This window comes from Nestor notabilis, unplaced genomic scaffold (genome assembly GCF_000696875.1).
Source record: "Nestor notabilis isolate BGI_N333 unplaced genomic scaffold, ASM69687v1 scaffold19906, whole genome shotgun sequence".
NCBI classification, from domain to species: Eukaryota; Metazoa; Chordata; class Aves; order Psittaciformes; family Psittacidae; genus Nestor; species Nestor notabilis.
The window spans coordinates 54596-62424 of record NW_009933623.1 but is presented as its reverse complement, the minus strand read 5'-3'; positions in this window follow the sequence as shown (position 1 = coordinate 62424).

The window sequence follows — 7829 nt, the reverse complement described above, 5'->3', positions numbered from 1 at the left end:
AAGAGCTTTTAGTTCTTCCTTTGAAACTAAAAGAAATATAATAAACAAATCCCTGCAAACTTTTCTACAAAATTTTAAGTAGATCTGTTCTTCTATGTAGTCATAATTCAGCATGGTTTTATGTGTATTTTCAAGGGTGGGTATTAATAAGTATATCATTAACAGATACGTTCAGAGCATTGCAGGTTCTTAAGAAAACATTTCAAGTCAACTGGCTATCATTTTTAACAGAAAAGAGAGGCCAGGCTTTGTACCCTAGAGATTCTAGCAGAATCCACAGTTAGAGTAGACAGAACAGGTGACTGGATGGCACCGACACTGTACACAGCTATAGCTGAAAGATCATTTATCTTCAAGTTAGCAAGATTTAGCCCTCACAGTAGGCTGTCTGTGACAGTCCAAAGAAGCTAAGGAGCAGCTTGCTTTCTAATTCAAATATGCTTGGTTTTGCTTGGTTTTTTTAAGAGTAACACTCCATTGTATTTGTTTGAGGACCCCTTAACACATTTCTGAATGTTTAGAAAGTAACCAATTTTTGTGATAATTTAACATGTGTTAGATTGATAGGTGATAGACAGAAGAACATATTGTATGCATTGAGAGTTAGAAACCACTGCTGTAGTAAGAAAATAACCAAAAGTGTTCAAGACAGTTAGGAGGCAGGGCAAGGGAATTTTCTTGCACATTCTTTATCTTTACAGAAAACTTGGGTACCTGCAAGCCCCATTCTATCACTGTGCATAAACAAAGTACTATTTTGAATAAGATTCTGATCTGACACCTTGAAGTTAGGAATAATTTGCTGGAAATCATGGAACTTTATTTGAAAAGATTGGTGAGTCAAGGGCCAAGGCCATGGAGTGATAACCACTTCATAAAAAAAAAAAAAGAGAAAAGTGGGAAGTAGAATGATAATATGAAAGATACTATTTCTTGAATGCAAAAGTGTCCTATTTGGTTCCTGGTTCTGTCAAGAATCTAAATAATATTGAAAACTTGACTTGAGTCTTGAGAGCTTCCTCTGTTCCCTATGCTTACATTCTTTGCCTAAAATTTTTAGTTACTTTTGTTAGAGAGATACTATTTTCAGGGGCCCAGCTTTACATAATTGCAAATGTTTCTGAGGGCATTTAATTAACACAGACCAACATGCGTAAAGTTTAAAATAGCTCAAACCCACTGAGCTTTAATAACTAGGTCTTTTTCCTGCTAAACCATTCTAAAAACATTTATATAGATTTGATAGTTGTACTGGGAGGACAGAAAGTGCAAATCAGGGGAACCAAATGTCAGCTGGAAATAGTGGGGTGTTTCCAGTTACAGAGAGATGGGTTTTCTGCTCCCTCTCCTCTTTGGTGCTTGTAGCTTCTGCTGCTGTATAGTCTGTGAGAAGAAAGGTTTTTCTGTTTGTCCTGAAGGAGGCTATGCTGAGCCACAGTGCTGTTTCTATTTTGGACAGGGTGGTCTGTCATCCAGCACCTAATACTAAAGCTGTCTAGTCTCTATCTCTTATACCTGTGGGCACTTCTGTATCTGTAATGTTAAAGTCTTACTTTCTGATGATAACATAAAACTGTGCTCCATAGAGGCTACTGTAACTTCATCCCATCACAGACATGAAATTTAGTTTCTCATAGAAATATGTAAATCCTCAAAACCAAAAAACGTCAGGCGGAACATAAAATGTGAAAGAAATTTAGGAGTGAAAAGTTAAGTCAGTACTTTCAGTAATTTGGAGGTAGCAGCTCGGCTAAATTATAATTTATGCAGTAAAGTTTGAAGAAAGAGCAAAGTGTCTTTACTGAGATCAATAGTAAGGAATCAAGTAAGAAGCACTAGCACAGCTCAGCATTCTGTGGTGAGACCAAAGATACTTTGGAGGAAATGGGAGAAAAATACTAATACTGTTTCAGAAAGCTACTAAGTGTCATGCTGTCTCTGCAACTTTATTCTGAGGTTCAGTTTGATCTGTAATTGCTATTAATGTCAGATCTGTCGTATTTGGAGAATCAGTTGCACTTACATGACATTAAAAAAGGCACTTTCGTATCTGGGAACAGTAATACTTAGTAGAATATCATACTGCTGTTTTTGCTTTGGACAGAATTTCTGAACTATCTTGCTTTTTTTAAGTTTTTCTTCTATGCCTTTCAGAATGTTTATGCCACATCTCTGCTAATTTAATTTTTGGGTACTGACTGTCATGTTATTGGCATCATTTAGCCACAATTGATGGAGGAAATACTTAGACAGGGGTGGTATCTGTCTTCTGTGTCCTGCTATTTACAAAGTATTCAGACTTCCAATCTCTGATTGTTTGGTTGCTTGTTTGTTTTGGGTTTTTTTTTCCTGAGGAGCTATATATTAATTAAGAGATTTTGTTATTTAAATGTTTTCTACTACATTCTCTGAATGTTGCTTTTTATGCTGAAGTGTTCCTGAGAAGAGAATTGCATTCATGAGGAGCAGTTCAGTGCAGATTTCATTTAACTGTGTTACAAACTTTTTCCATGTCATGAATTTTTAAATGGTGTTTTAAGTTCAGTTTCCTCTTACTGTTAAGTGCAGCTATCACTTTGTATCACATTAATTGATTTCACAGACTATGTGTCAGCAGAGTAAAAACTGCAGTTTTTCTTGCTGATGTTAATGTAAGCATGTTGTACAGCCCAAATGCCTCACAAGATACCTTTCATAGCAGGTATTTTATGTCATGCTTTTGTTAAAATGTAGATACACGTTGCTGTCTGTGTATCTTTTATACTGTTTTAAAATTAAAAAAAAAAAAGATTTAAAAAACCCCAACCTAACAAATTAAACTTTCTATTTTAATGCTGATTGTGACACTACCATAATTATTAGCCTCCTGTTTCCCTGAATGGATGGAAATCATTACAGTGTATTTGTAAGGCTGGTTTTAAAATCACAGAGATGCAATGTACATGTGACTTCAGCAAGGGGACATGGAACTTCTCTGGTAACCTAACAGTTTATTTTTATAAGTAGACCTCATTTGCAAAATTTGCTTCTCATACATTGCTGTGCCTTTAATAGATGACTCAAATCACAAAGCCCCTGTGAGTTGGTCCTTGTACAAATTCAAACAATTTACTAATCTGTTTGAGTACTTGTGTGGTGGAATATCTCAAATCTCTTTAAGTTAGAATGTTCTTTTAAGACCTGATATGCTTTTTTTTTATGTTCAGGAATGGGAAGTATATGTTGGTATTTACACATATAAACTCTACCTAGAGCTAGAGATTAAGTCTTCAGATAAATCCGTGTATAAATATATTGCCGTTATATATTACTCTCTTTGATCCTGAGAAATGATAGTGTTCTACTTAACTGGTAAACAAGAAAGGAAAGAATTATTGTGTTTATTTTTAACAGACCTTCCTAATTTCATTAATGCAAAACAGATACCCTTTCAACAGCAATGAAAGGCCAGCGCATGCCTACCCATAAAAGGGAAAGAATGCTACACATAGTTGTTCCTCTTGTTCTTTCGGTGCAAGATGCTTACATTAGGTAGAACGGTCCTCCAGTCTGCTGAAATTGAAGCAATTAACTAAACAGAAATAATAAGCTAAAGAAATGTCAGACTGAGAACAGAGAATGACAGTAATACTGCAAAGACATGAAATCATGACCAATTTCTAATGTTACCTGTGACAGGTGTTTAACTGGATACTTGTCAGTGTCTCCATGGGTGATGAATTTCTCTTTTTAACACCATGAACACCTTGTGAATACAGAGGAATCTTAGGTCATGTGTTGCTGCATTCTCATGGCTGGAAACATAGGAAGTGTCTTATTGGCACATACGGTGGTGTATGCTGAGTTACTAGTCACTGAGGTAGGGTTTAATTACAACCAAATTCTAAATACCATACCAGTGTTCTCAGACTTTACCAGTAGAAAAGTGTGCGTTGTACATCAGATGTTTTAGCTTGCATAAGTCCTTTTTATGTACTTAAGTTGGGGATTTTTTGGTTTGGGTTTTTTTGTTGCTGTTGTTTGGTTTGGTTTTTCCCCCACCTCCAGAGGTTTAAGAACTTCCCTCTCTGCAAGAGTTGACCTAGGAGGGATGTTGTGCTCTCAGATTTTTTTTACAGAATCACTTCAAGTGAGAGCTCCATGATTTGGTGGAAGTAAGGTGTTAGCCTGGGAAGAAGCAAGTTGTTCTTTTCAAGCTTACGCATCTGTGCTTTGGGCCTTTTGTTCTTAACTGCAGCAAATAGAGAAATCAATGGGTGCTGCTTTTCCTAACAGTATGCTCTTCAAGTGAAAACCAAGAGCTTGACTGTTGAGGAAAATCAAGCAAGTCCCTCTGTGGAGGAGGATGCAGTTATCAGTGTTTTCCATAGATTAAAAATGCATCATAGTACGTTAAATATAAAACTAGAACATACTGTTGGTGTGTTAATTGAAAGGTAAAGTTTTAATATTAATCTGATTTATTTTGTTTGTTGTAACCATACTTTTTTCTATAATATTTTTTGTCTTTTGAATTAGCTAGGGCAGCAGACTTGCCAGGGATGATGAATTGCCTATGTTGGTGTTAATGCAGAGAATTCAGCGAAACTGTTATTGAAGAGAATGTCTTACTTAATCAGTCATTAGTGTCTCTTCATATGAGAATTTGTCACTTTATATCTCCTGTTTCCTCCTGTTTAATAAATATTGAAATAACACATTGTGAAAACTTTAATCAAGATGGCTGATATTGAATCAAATCTTAAACAAAAATGCTCTCTTCTGTTACTTCTTACCAATTTTTTTAACAGAAATGAATGGCATGACATACCTTTGAAGAAATTCTTTTATAGCTTTATAATATAAACAGTGCTTCAGGTTACTTTGTAATTACACTTTTAATTATTTTGTCTATTATTTTCCATACTTTTAAAGCAATAGTTGATATGTTCACCATGAAAATAATCTTCAATACTATGTACACTCTATTTCTATGGTTTTTCTCTATATAAGATACCTTTTATGAGATGAAATTGAACTACTGTGCCATATAAAGTCTGTTTTTGCAATCAATAGTCTATTTACCACTACAGAAGCTCCGACCTCTGTTCAAGGTGGGGTTTTTTGGTAGCTTCTGAGACAGTCTGGCTATAGCTCTATCTGAGAAAGATGTGTTTATTGTGTTGTGGTTCTTGACAGATCTTGGCTGTGCTGGAACATTACTGCAGTGACCAGCAGAATTAACGTAATTTGTTGCTTTTTTTTCTATACCAATTGTCCTAGTGCATTAAATTTGAACCATAGCTCAGGCTTACATATGTTCTACGTCACGATGAAATAATGTGAAATGGAGCTGTATTTCAGATGGGCAGTGATAGTCATCGCCATAAATATTGTTTGCAGTATCAGCATCTGTATGTCAGTTCAAGGTGTCATTGACACTACGCAAGAGTAATAAGGCAGGAGTCTTACCCAAAATAGGTAACCTCTATGCGTTTAACTTTGTTTGGGAATCCTTGTAATGGCACTTGTTTGGGAATCCTTGTAATGGTCCTTCGTGGGATTCCCAGCAATTGCAGTGCTGAATTCTGATGTGCAAGAAGGAATGGGAAATGCAGATTTTAGCATATTCCATCCTACAGAGCTCTCCCAGCTTGCTCCACTCACAGGAGGTAATCGTGATTCCACCTCCTGATAACTTTTTGCTTTCTTTGGAGGATATTTTTCAAAGTGATGGTTATTTCTTTCAGTTCTTTGACTGCTTTTTCATTGTTAATTGCACTGGACAGATACAAGGATTAGAGTCAGTGTTTTCTCTGATGCACTATGTTTTCACAGAAATACATTTAAGAAATAAGCCCCTGCTCAAACTTTTTTCTTTTCCTAAAAAATCTATATCCTTAGCAGTATTTTAATTGTTTTCCCTGAAACCCAAACATTCAATTTCAGTTTCCTACCCTTTTCTCATTGAATGTTAAAAGAGAAACATTTTCAGTAAATCGGGACTAGTGTTGCATTTCTTCAAATAGGCATATTACTGGATTTTTTATTATTTTTTTTAACAGGAGTGTGTTTTACCTATTCTATCTCATTAGAAGGAAAACTAACATCAGCACAGCAAAAATGAATGCTACTGCATATTGCCTTTCATCACACTTTAATTAAAGTGGCATTTGTTTGTCCTATAATATCACCATTCCCTAATCGATGTACTGAGCAAGCACCATGGTGACAAGATAAGTTGCTTTGTTTTGTTCCATATGTCTGTGTTCCAAATTTTCCATAGTTTTAATTGGTTCCCTGCAGAATAACATTTACAAGCATATGGTATGGAAAATGCTGACTGCATTTGTTATCATAGATTTTAGTACGTTGGTGGCACTAGATCACTAAGCTTTTAAATGTGATTATGAGGTTATTTAATGCAGTCAATAGTGTGCTTAAAACACAGCAAAAATCTGCAGTGAGCCAAATGGTATCAAGGAAATATGTTTGAATGCTTTCTTAATGCTTCAAGGGTGGATGGGGAAGTCTGATTCAGAAAAGGTTTTCAATAAGGTTTCTGCTGAAATGTGCTTTGTCACCTAAGAACAATTTAGAAAGGTCTGTGGAGGCTGCCTGCCATCACAAGAAGAATGTATGTAGGAACATGAAATGCAAAAAAGTCAAAATACATAATATATCAAAGATTATCGACTTCTGAAGAAATGCACCAACTTTAGCTGATAAAATGGAAGGATCAGCCCTCAAATTTCATGTGTCTGACATTTGAGACATCAGCACTACATTTTTATACTGATTCTGTTCTGGCAGAATATGGCCACACAACTGACTGAGGAGAACACAGCTGATGTGATGGAACACAACTGACTGAGGAGACCCCAGTCATCTCAGCATGGGTCAAGATCTGTGTTCAACAGTATTGACATAGGTGTTGGGTGATGCCTTTTTGATCGTGTTGGCGTGGAGGGTGTCTTATGGTGGAGAACAACTGAACTGGGGTTCTTGCTGAGGTAGATCAACCAAGGTAGTTTCAGACTGCTCCAGGAAGTGCTCAGTGGGTATTTGTTATTAACGACCTTTTTGGATTTCATGAGCAGACTGGAGACTCAGACACAGCCCAAATGATCCGGGAAAGAGGGTTACTCAATGCATGGAGATTTCTGATGTATAGATTACGTCCTTTGCATATGGATTAAAGAGGTACCACATCCCTTCAGTCCCTAGCCTCACCCCAGCCTATCTTATGAAAAAAATGATTTCCAAATATCTACTGGTTTAATGTCATCCATGTAAAAAAGAGTATTAGACATTAAAGGTGCAGAGGTTCTAAGTTTATTAGTGAGTAGACATATGCTGAAAAGCATATGAATTTAAAAGTAGTACAAGGATATAATTCGGCATTTTCTCATGCTCATATGCAAGAGAATGGCTCTGATATTAGTATTATGGTGATGGCAGTTCAGGGATGTAAACAGTATAGACATAGAATTACTGTATGAGAAAAAAGGCAGTGCCTTCTCATAGTGGAGCATGTTGTTTCTATTCTCATAACATCCCAAATAAAAAAATTGATTGGTTTTATATAATCAAGTTTAATTCTGAGTGTTCATTTCTTAGTGGACTGTCATTTCATGAACAAGTGCAATGTTGCAAGGTAACTTTTAATCTGTGCTCAGCTTCTGCTGCAGATCAACCAAACATCTCTCTTTCACAAAGGTACTTGGACCTAAATGTGTTACAGTAATAGAATTCCCTTACAGAAAAATAGAAAAGAGTTTTTGGAAAAATTCTTTGCAGCAGGTGTAGAGGACAACAGAAGAGTAATTGTTAATTGATTTCTGATTTTC